Below are 8,969 nucleotides of genomic sequence, written 5' to 3'. Positions count from 1 at the left end.
TGTGGGGAACGGTGAAGATCTAACACAGGTTTAGTTAGACTCTGAACCACATTTCCTAAACTAACATCTACATAGCATAAACAATGACATTTTCTGCGTGTATTTTACCTGTGGAATTTCTACAGGTTCTGTATAGAACAATCAAGATGCAAACAAGTCTAGCATCTATAAGCAAATTGAGTGAGGAAAACTGAATAGTCTGGCATAACGAAAGTGGATCACAACATAGAGAATTACAGCTCAACTTGCATTTTTGCTCTTATCTTTTGTGTGAGAAAAACAGTTTTGTGGTGGTATTGTGTTCCCCAAAATATTGTACACCCTAATAAACTTATCTGGGGTCAGAGACAGAACAGCCACGATATTAAACATAAAGGTTAGGCAGTGGTAGCACATGCCTTTAATCCAAGCATTCCAGAGGCAGAAATCCATCTGTTCAAGGATACAGCCAAGCATGGTGACTCACGCCTTTAATCCCAGAAAGCGAGCCTTTAATCCCAAGAAGTGAGTCTTTAATCCCAGGGAGCGATGGCAGATAGCAGAAAGGTATATAAGGCATGAAGACCAGGAACTAGAAGCATTTGGCTGGTTAAGCTTTTAGGTTTTAAGCAGCACAGTTCAGCTGAGGCCATTTGGATATGAGGACACAGAGGCTTCCAGTCTGAGGAAACAAGATCAGTTGAGAAGTTGGCCAGGTGAGGTTAGCTGTGGCTTGTTCTGTCTCTCTGATCTTCCAGTGTTGACCCCAGTACCTGACTCCAGGCTTGTTTTTATTAATAAAGACTCTTTAAGATTCATGCTACACAATTTAAATGCCTTCTTACATGTTTGGGAAACAATGCTGTATTTGGAAGTAGATTGGCTAATTAAAGATGTATATTATATACTCTAGAGCATTGTCAAAATACTTTTCAAAAGGCATAACAATTGGGCTAGTGATAGAGCTGTCACTAAAGAGCTTGCAAACATGAGGACCTGGGTTCAGATCCCCAGTGTCCATGTAGAAAGACTGGCATGGCAGTCCCTGTTTGTAAATGTCAGCACTGGTGAGGTGGAGACAAATGAATCCCTGGGGCTTGCTGGCCAGCCAGCCTGGCCTGTTGATAACTCCAGGTCCCAGTGAGAGACCTTGCCTCAAAAAGCAAGGTGAGTGGCTTCTGAGGACCAATACCTGAGAGTGGTCTCTGGCCTTCACACAAATGCACACATGTGCCCGTGCACCTTCCCCAGAGAGAGAAAGCAAGAAAGAGAGAGAGAAGAGAGGAAGAGAGAGAGAGAGAGAGAGAGAGAGAGAAAGGGGGATATAAAATTTGAGGTCCTCTACAATTGTCACATTTCTTATACTTTTCATGAGAATATATATATATCTTTTAAAGTTAAATAAGGTCTGGAGAGATGGCTTATCAATTAAGAGCACTGGCTGCTATTCTAGAGGACCTGGGTCCAATTCCCAGCACCCATATATCAGCCCACAATCACCTGAAACTTCAGTTCAAAGGAGTCTGGTGCCCTCTTTTGGTCTCCATGGACATTGCATGCACGTGGTGTACAGGACGTACAGGCAGGCAGAACACTCTTACACACACAAACAATAAGATAATTTAAAACATTTTAATGTTCTCTTCTGAATTCTTATCTATACCTCTACTGGCAAAACAACTGGTGTCATTAGAGACACAAAAACGAAGTTGAGCAGTGCTGACACAATTAATGAGTCGAAAGGTCCAAGTAAGTGGAGTCAGGGTGAAAACGATTATGCGGACAACTAAGAGTTATGGCCCAAGTATCCTGTCCTTGGCAGCTGCAGTACAGATGGTTCTGGGGTTCTGGGGTTCTGGGATAAGGAGACCATAGTATTTCCCAGGGACCTTATGAAACCACTTACTTATGCGAACTATGTCAACACCCTGGAGGAGAAAGCAAGAGGTAGGAAATAGCAACTGTCTGTGGTGCATCTGAAGTGAGTTGGGTAGAGTGGAATCCTGGCATAGCCCATTTCTCCAGGGCAACCCTGAATGAGAAGCTGACAGGCCATGCCCTACTCATGTTCTTCCAGTAATGACAATACTGGGCATGTACAAGATGCTTTTCATTTTCACACGTATTATCTTGCTGAAGATTTTTTTATATCATTCCTGAAACATATATGAATGTTGGATTTCAATCATAGATGAGACTTGCAACTGATTTTGAAGCACGTTGTAACCATAAATAGCTGTGAATGTACGCCCAAGAACACGTCCTGTGTAACAAGAACAGTGTGTGTCTTTAAAGTGCCCATGTGTGAAACCTGACAGTTGATGGATGGCTGTAGGAGGCCAGTTCTTTTCCAAGTCCCTCCCAGGAATCACGTGCATGTTTTTCAGATACTGAGTGTTTGGTATTGGTTTTAATTTGCAGCCAAGAATCTTTGTCTTTTCAGCTGATTCCTTTTCTTGTTTTTACCTGTATCCCCTTGAGCTGGAAATGTTAAAGAGAGTGATTAAAATCAAACAGATACTTTCTTTCTGTGGCCAACGAGAGAACATTCTGTAAAGTGGGGAAAGTATTGGTAAAAAGGAACAGCATTTTTTTTTTTTAAGTAAAACCTTCCATAGTGAGATCAAACCAGGCATCTGCTGGGAAAGGAGAATGGCTCGAAGGTAGTGTAAAGCTGGGGACAGACACTAGCCACAGATGAAAACAGTTACAACTTACGGAGCTCTGTCCACCATGCTCACATGGTAGGTTGGTGATAGAAACGTTGCAGCAAATCTCACAGCTCAGGTGCTGCGATGGAACTTGGGAACCTGAGGTTTTAGTTTAAGATTCCTAACTCGGTGACCTGTGGTGACTCAGTGACCCTCTGTAGACCTAAATACTGTCCCGAAAATGGGTTGTGCTAAAGCACTCAGCAGAAATGTTAAGCAATGTATACAAGATCTCACACTCGGTAAACAGCAGTGTTGGAACCAGAGCACAGGGCTGACGTTTCAGTGAGCCCAGGATCAACACGAAGCCCATGCATTACTTGATTTGGTAGCAAACCCATTTATCCCAAATCAGCCAGGCTCACCCAGCTCATACTGGAGTCATATTAATTATTGTTTGGATGCTGGGATCAAACTCAGGTCAATGAGCATGTTAAACTCATGCTGTACCACTGAGCAACAACCCATGCCGCAAAGAATTACTTCTAGGATTCCCTTGTAGTCTGCAGATTGTTTTGGCCTTGCTTGGAAGGTAAATTCTGTGGCTTTTATACCCCATCTTTCAGAGACATATGTTATGCCATCCTCAGGCATCCAATACTGATGCTGTTCTGAGCTTTCTTATACACTCTCTGTCTGCATCTTTTCAGGTCAGATTGCCACAAATGTCTTGTGGACATAATGGAGCACCCCTGTGTTTTGTGATGCTCTCCGTTCTTCCAACCATCATATTTGGCCTTCATCCCCACCACTCACGTGGTGGTGCTAGCATAAGGGGATCTCAGCTCTCTCTTTGCATGTGACATCTTATTCTAGAAAACTCCCTAATCTGGTGGGAAACATCTTAAGGGGATCTCAGATCTCTTTTTGCATGTGACATCTTATTCTAGAAAACTTCCTAATCTGGTGGGAAACATCTTTACTTTGTGATGTTTCCTTTGGTGAGACACAGATCTCCTTTAGAGGATCGTAAATCATGACAAATAGTGTCACACTGGGTGCCCTTCCCTAGAAATATCCTCTTCATCTCCAGAAGGAAGAAGAACATTGAAAACAGCCTGAATATTCCTAACCTGAAAATCTGGTATCAGCAATACTCCCAAATCCAAAACTCGATGAGTGAGTGCTGCCATGCACTCCAGGGGGAAAATTCAATGTCCTGAGACTTTGTTTCATGCAGAGAGTTAATTAAAAATCATATAAAATTGCCCCCACAAGCAGGGCTTTGCTTCATGCACAAAATTATTTTAAAACATTGCATAAAATTACCTTTGGTCTGTATATACAAAGTTTATATGAAATAAATTAATTTCATATTGGGTCCTATCCTCCCCCAAGATATCTCATTACATATCTGTAAATGTTTCAAAATCTAAAAAGAATCTAAACTCTGAAATACTTCTAGTTCCAAGTATTTTGGATAAGGATTACTCAACCTATCTCTACATAATCTATATTGAAAGTTCTCATCTGTTTAGAAGTCAGACTTTCACAACTTTTCCATATAAATATGCTTTTATCCTAAAGAGGTTATAAAACACTTCTCTCTGATGTCAAAAACAAAATTAAAGACCGTGAGATTGGGACAAGGAGACTCCTTGTTTGGGAGGACAATGGCCCTATAGCAAAAAGTCCCTCCCCTTTGCTCCCAGGCAGTACCTGGTTGTGTCTGTTGGCATTAGCTGCCAGGAGGAAACATCCTGTTTGTTGTCCCTCCCCTCACTGAGTGAGACTATTTCTTTGTCTGGGAGGGAGCCCCAGGCTGAAGTTTCGGTGACAGCATGCAGGTGGCGTCTGTTTTGATACCAGCTGTGGCTCATGATGTTGTGCTCCTACCTACTATTGTGTGGCTCAAAGCCTCAAAACCAAGGGCCTGAACGAAGATGTGAAGGTTGTTTAATAGGAAACATATACCAGGCTCATGGTGCACAGGCTTTTGTTCCTGCTGCTCAGGTAGATATCACCCCCATCCCTCTCTCTCTCTCTCTCTCTCTCTCTCTCTCTCTCTCTCTCTCTCTCTCTCTCTCTCTGTGTGTGTGTGTGTGTGTGCGTGTGTGTGTGCGTGCGTGCGTGTGTGTGTGTGTGTGTGTGTGTGTGTGTGTATGTGTGTATGTGCATATGTATGGAGATGAGAGAACAATTCCTGGTGTCATCTACAGGAATACCTTCTACCTCCTTCAGTGCAGGCTGTATCATTGGCTAGAGATAATCAAGTAGGCCATACAGGCAGGGAAGCTAGCTCCAGGGACACTATCCTCCGTCCCCCCATCTCCAGCTCTCCAGTGCTGAGATTACAAGTGCTAGCTCTACCTGAAATTTTGTGTAGGTTCTGGGGATCGGGATCGAGCTTGAGTCTTTAAACCTGTAAGCAAGTGCTTTCCCAAGGGAACCATCACCCCTCCATACCATCCCCAGGTCACAGATCATTCTTAAAGGAGCCCTTTCTTGAAATTGTTCATAATGATCGTCTAACAAATCCCACAAGCATCCACACACTCCTGTGATGATCTTTTATTCCAGTTGCAATCCTGTTACTGCCTCCTTTATCCTGTGATGTAAATAACATGGTGTTTAATGTCACTGGGTAAGTGCTTGGCTCAAGGTCACGTAGACAGCCAATAGCCAATCTGAGCCAAAATCTAAGGCTCTCAAAAATCATCCATATTTCTCACTACTTCCTTGAAACATAAAACCAAAATAGCCACAGAATAGAGGTAGAAAATACAGTATGTGGAAAAGAATATTTCTTTAGACAGTTCATTTGAAAAGTGGAACCTTGTATTGCTGCTAAGTGGATGTTCTGACCTTCATTTACATCCGGCTGAGCCAATGAGCAAAAGTAAGCACAGTGCAGGAAGTGTGACCATCCTCATGCTGGGCCCAGCTAAGGCAGCTGGACAGCTTTAAAGATACACATGCAAAGAATTTGGTGAATCAAAGGACCTCTGAAAGTGACATGGTGAACATAAGCATCCACCATCCTCAGCTTCTGTTACTTTATTACTGGAAGGACATGCTTGCCTCCACCTTCTTCTTAGTCAGTTTTTAAAAAATTTCTATCAAATTATGAACATTGGGAACACTATGTTTACCAAGGATTATGTTTTACAACAATCAACTTACTTAAGATAACAATCTAGGGAAGGGGAAAGGAAAGAGAAAAATGTATTAAAAATTTAAATTTTATACTCAAATGTAATAGGATTTCCAGCCAGAATCGTCTCTATGTCATGACGTCTGTCTTTCGTGAAGATTCTTTTTTCAGGCAGCATCTTGAAATTCTTATTTCTTTTTATCACAGGTGGATGGTTCATAAAATAAAAGAAAGATACTCTCAAGATTGCTCAGCTAAAGAGGAAGTTTATTTAGAAATAACCCAGGCAGTATAGAGTTACATTTTAGAATATAAACTTCAGATTAAAACAGAGCTGAATTGGAATCCTATCACTTCCCCCGCTTTTGCTATGAGTTTTCCAGCCTTGACTTCGCCATCTGTAAAACAGGAATGATGATAAATAATGCCAATTTGTGGCATTGTTTGAAAATGAAATAAAACAGCACATGCACAGTGCCTTGGGCGTGTGTTCACTAACATCAGCCACTATTTGCGTAAAGGATATTGAGTCTCCATAGAGACGAAGATGGAGAGTTGATAGGCACGGAAAATACTGTTCTCTCTCTGTGACACATATTAAGTCTGTCTGTCTACATTTATTTATATTTTATTTATTTTCTTCATGGTCTTTTTTTTCTTTTAGTATTTTCGCTCAGTTGGCCTCCCTAAGTTTCCTCATCCTGTCTCTTGGTTGAAATGACAATCGATTGATAACTACTCTTTAAGTCTACTGGTTCTGTGCCGATCCTTTGACAAACTGAAAACCCTACCATCAAAGTAAGTGTTTTAAAGACAGCCTGATTGGTTGCTGTCCAGCCAGTGAGCTCACACTCAGCATCAGCTAACAAGCCACAGCCAAGCTGTTAGTTTCCAGGGTCAAGCGAGTACTGGTGTTCATTTTGAGAACCAGTGCCTTCTTCCATCAGCCCAAACTCTGGCAGGAGAATCAAAGTCTTAGATAAACTGCGCTCCTCTGCCTACGATCTGAAAGCTCTATTGTGTAATACATTTGGGTGTCTTGCGAGGTCCACAAAGGGCCATTTCGAAAGCTTTTGGACAAAGATAATTGCATCCGAAGGAAACAGCTGTTTCTATATTTGCAGAGGAACATACAATTAAGTGAATGGTAGTGAGGGCACTTGTTTTAATTAGATTGGGTTACCGTGGCCTTTGACGGCTGCCCCTGCGCTTGCAAATTCATTGGACCATGTTCACATCCCACCTCCTGCCCTGTGTTTCACGGCTTCTGGCTGTGTTCCCTTCTTGCCTGGGTTTCGCTGCTTCTCCCTCCATCCCCTGTATTCCTGTATTCATTCAGCACTCACCTCCATTTCGTGGATATAATCCCTTTCTGCTCCAGGTCATGTCTGTCTATCCTGAGTCACCCCCATTCTTTAGGATTCTTTCTTCCTTGGCACATGTTTGTGATGTCCACTTAGGTTTGGGCTAAGAGAATGGAAAGTAGAAGCAGGATAATTTCTCGTTAGCTTTCTTTTACTTGTTTCTGGGAACCATCATTGCTGCATTTTGTGTGATGAAATCTCACAGAACCCATTCAAGTCTGTTTCAAAAGCGCGGTATTAATCTCTTGCTGTTTACATGTGAGCTTGGTTCAGTTAGCGTCCTGAATGTTTAGGTCTGTGGTCAGAAGCTGTGGTTTACCTCCCGACTTTGTTTAGGAAAACAAAGCTGAAACCCCAGGGTTCCTTTCCCTGGAGCATGAATGCACAGTCAGAGTTTCTTCTTTGAATTAGAGGCTGTGTCCCAAAGTAATTTAGTCTGAAAATCTCTAAATTCACATCCATGGGAAAGTACAGTACCAGCACCTGCATTTTCACTAAGACCAGCAAACTACGTCAGTGTTTGTCTTTCATTTTCTGTCTATTTGCGGCGGCCTGGCTCAAGTCTAGGGCCTTGCACAGGCTAGGGAAGACCTTTACCCCTGAGCTCCGTTGGAGCTTCCAATGTGTTTTATTTAGAGTTCTTAGCACTAGAAACTAGAAGAAAGAAAGACAGGAGACCAGTGTAGGGCCAATGCCTTTAATCCCAGCACTCAGGAGGCAGAGGAAGGAGGATCTCTGTGAGTTCGAGGCCAGCCTGGTCTACATAACAAGTTCCAGGACAGCCAGGGCTACATAATGAGACACTATCTCAAAACAACAACAACCAAACCAAACAAGCAATCAAAAAGCATGATCAAATCCAACCAACCAACCAAAACCACAGCCCAAGCATAAACAAAATAAAACACAAACAAACAAAACACCCTTAGAAAGAGGAAGAGCAAAGCATGGGTTTCTTCATGTTACTGTAGAGCAACTACACCTGATTCTTAGAAAATTCCACATGCTGTTAATATCCTTATGAGATAATAATTAACAAACAAAAAGGTGTTAGGTGTCTTATTTATTTTTAAAAACTAAGTCAATTTCGATCTTATTCTGAAAGCTCATTTTTATACACTCTGCCTTTATTGACACATCTGACAAGAATTTTGAGCCTCCCTTTTAAATTAGGTTGGTGTTCTCTACTGCATATACCGTGATAGGGAAAACCTAATGATTGCCCAGTCAGCCACTGTGCATGAACTCCTTGGATTCACATCTAATAGGGACTCCTCCTTTCTGAACCCAAAGCAAGGGTTCCACAAAACAGAAGCAGAAGGTGGGTGGTGACCTCACTCATCATCACTTTCTCCCCAGGCCTGTGTCAGAGAGCTTGGAACAGACGGGAGATGCAGTATGTAAGTGCAGAATTCTGCTGGAGCTCTGGAAGTATACTCTGTGTTGGTTTGTCTTTCTGGAATAAAGACAACAGCAGGAATAGCCGCCAACAGTTTTTGCACGTCTACAGTGTCCTGGAAACCATGCAATAGGTGCCCAAGCACATCTTTTTGGTACCTTTTACTATCATGGCAACACCTTTCTGTGGCAGGAACCGTTACTGCTTGCCTTTCAAGACTGAGGAATCCGAGGTTCTCAAAAGTATTCTCTTGCAGCCCCGGCTAATTTTAAGCCAACACAAGCTAGTTATTTGGAATTGCCTCCAGAAGATTAGCCTGCAGGCAAGCCTGTAGGGCATTTTCTTAATTAGTGATTGATGTGGGAGGGCTCAGCTCATTGTGGGTGGTGCCACCCCTGAGCTGGTGGTCCTCAGTTCTATGA

The sequence above is a fragment of the Peromyscus eremicus genome, chromosome 3 (assembly GCF_949786415.1).
Source record: "Peromyscus eremicus chromosome 3, PerEre_H2_v1, whole genome shotgun sequence".
Classification (NCBI taxonomy): domain Eukaryota; kingdom Metazoa; phylum Chordata; class Mammalia; order Rodentia; family Cricetidae; genus Peromyscus; species Peromyscus eremicus.
The sequence above is the reverse complement of the archived record's forward strand: the minus strand, read 5'-3'. Positions refer to the sequence as shown.